General features: G+C 41.4%; 1 pseudogene; it reads left to right on the top strand.

Moving 5' to 3' along the window:
* LOC146554619 (biliverdin reductase A-like) overlaps positions 1 to 1429 on the top strand; it is a 3157-nt pseudogene extending 1728 nt beyond the window's left edge.
* Positions 1430 to 2580: the final 1151 nt, after the last annotated feature.

Here is a 2580-nt window from a genome sequence, read left to right on the forward strand (position 1 = left end):
TACAGTCCCTGCACGCGAGGCAGAAGCACAATGACCAGTGAAAACCAGATGAATATGAAAACTCTAAATATGCTTGTATGTGTATCTATGTATAATATTCTGTGCAGCACCTGTAGTGTTTAAAGAAAATTGTTGGTGTAGTTACCGCCTGTGATTTAAATAGTGAATTGTGTATCCTGTTTGTGTATAGCAGCCTGCAGACGTTTGTTTGCGACAGCACACGTCTCCTGAGCAATCCCAGCACATTCTTCTTCGGCGAGTTAAAGCATAGGAGTGGTGTGTGCTGTTACTCAGTAAGACTAAGTTCAGAAGTAGTAACGTTGAGCTTGGTATTTTTCAGAAACAATTGTTATTCTATACAAACAGAAATATAGAAATTTATGCTTTCTAAAGAAAACTCGTATCTTTAGAAATGCTATCCTTTGCAATCTTAGAAACAGTATTAGGGGAATTTTTGACAAAAATTTGATGTGAGGTCTAATAATTCAGTCATCTGTACGATGCTTTAAACACACAACAGTTCTCATCAACTCTAATTCAAACTTCAGGAAACTCTTAGTAATGTACGTGCTGTAATTTCTTCAAGGTGGAGCTTTAAAGCCTGGATTTGGTTTCCCATCATTCAGCGGCATCGCCCGCCTTACTTGGTTGGTTGAGTTGTTTGGTGAGCTCTCAGTATCTGCAGCAACACTGGAGGAGGACCCTGCTAACAGCTACAGCAAGATGACTGCAAAGCTGCTAACATCTGACAACAGGTACGGAGGATAGATCCATCTGAATGAAGAACAAGAGGAGGACTATACCCTAAGTGAAAATAGGACATCTTATCCCACATGTCAGCACACAAGACTGGGGGCTAGGGCCAACATCAGAGCAGGGTTGGACCAAACAGACTAACTAAACCCCAAACAACAGGAATGTACATGTGGATAATATTTCAAAAATCATAGCCAAAAGTCTGTTTGAAACATCACTCTTTTCTGTTGTCAGTTGTGCAGTACATGCGTCATAACTTCATTTCACCTAACTGGAATAAATAAAAGTATTTTTAAAGTCAGAAAGCCATTGGAGTAGCCACTGAGTGAGAATATGTCCCAGTCGTTTGGTTGTCATGACGAAAGGACAGATGAGAGGCGTAAATGACGTGTAATCATTTCATCTTATGTCCATCCAGATCTCTGACATGGATTGAGGAACGGCAACCAGGCCTCCCCCGAGCAAAAAACATCAACTTTCAGTTTGATTCAGGGCCTCTGACTCAGATTCCTCCGGCACCAAGAGGGACCGTGGGCCTTTTTATGCAAGACCTGATCCATTTCTCTGCTAAGCTGCAGGCCAAGTGAGTCCTGAAGAGCTCCAGAGAGAGAGAGTCAGGGTCCTACACTGCCTGGAACTGGCAGGCAAAATACAAGAGCTTTGCCAAGGTTAAAGGAAACTCCTTGATCTCATTGGATGATAGTTACATTTATACCCCTGTTTCAAAAAACATTTGGGATGCTGTGTGGAATGTAAATAAAATGCAGTGATTTGAAAGTCACATATATTTATAGGCTACGTCCACACGTACACGGGTATTTTGAAAACGGAGATTTTCTGTTTTCGTTTTAAAAAATAATCCCGTCCACACGTAAAGGCAGAAATGAAGGAAAACGCTGCTATGAACATGCCAAAGCAACAGGTGGCGATATATTCCTAACCTGTAGAAATGTTGGCCAATCAGAAGTCTAGAAGCCTCGGTGGGAAATAGTAAACAAGGCTGGGGCATAGAAGCAGAACCGAGTCGTATGTGTGGAGGGACAGTAACTGTTTGTGTGTATGTAAGCATTTAAACACTGCAGAGAGTACAAGTAACAGTAACAGTATTGTAGAAATTCATTTCACCGAAACAATTACGTGGCGCACAGTGTGACGTCAAAAATGGCGCACACCTTTGACGCTGCGTTTTCTGCGTTTTCTCTGTTTTTTTTCGTCCACACGTAAATGCAAAAACTGAGTTTTCAAAACTATCCACCCTGGCCGGAGTTTTTAAAAATCTCCGTTTTTAGTGACCGAAAACGCCGTTTACGTGTGGACGAAAGGTGCAAACGCATAGAAAAATCTGCGTTTTCAAAAATACCCGGGTACGTGTGGACGTAGCCTCAGTTTATTCACAATAAAACACAACCTTCATAAATATCTGGGAAGTGAGGAATGCTGCGTTTGTAGCAGAGGAATGTCGTCCATTGTTGTGTGATAGAGAATTCAAAGAACTCTTCTTTTGAACTGAGCGCTGACAACAACCTGGATGTCCACGTGCCATCCATGTTTCCCAAAAACAGTTGCTTTAATCGTTTGGCTTTTTCTTTGCATGACATAATTTTAAACTGCATTTATGGATGACATTATTGACTTGCAAGCTTATTCCAGTTGGACTTTCTACGTGGGGACATCCCAGTTGTTTTCGGGAAGTCAACAGGATGGTGATGTACACTAATAAAGTAAATATTAAACCACCTTAAAGTCTGACTTCATTGTAGATCATTATTGGTAGGAGAGGATGGCTCGCAATGACAGACTTCCTCCAGACTTTGACGAATGAAA

This window comes from Mchenga conophoros, linkage group LG18 (assembly GCF_057382185.1).
Source record: "Mchenga conophoros isolate Kocher_MC1m ecotype Shallow Benthic linkage group LG18, M_conophoros_male_GT1.1, whole genome shotgun sequence".
In the NCBI taxonomy this organism is placed as follows: domain Eukaryota; kingdom Metazoa; phylum Chordata; class Actinopteri; order Cichliformes; family Cichlidae; genus Mchenga; species Mchenga conophoros.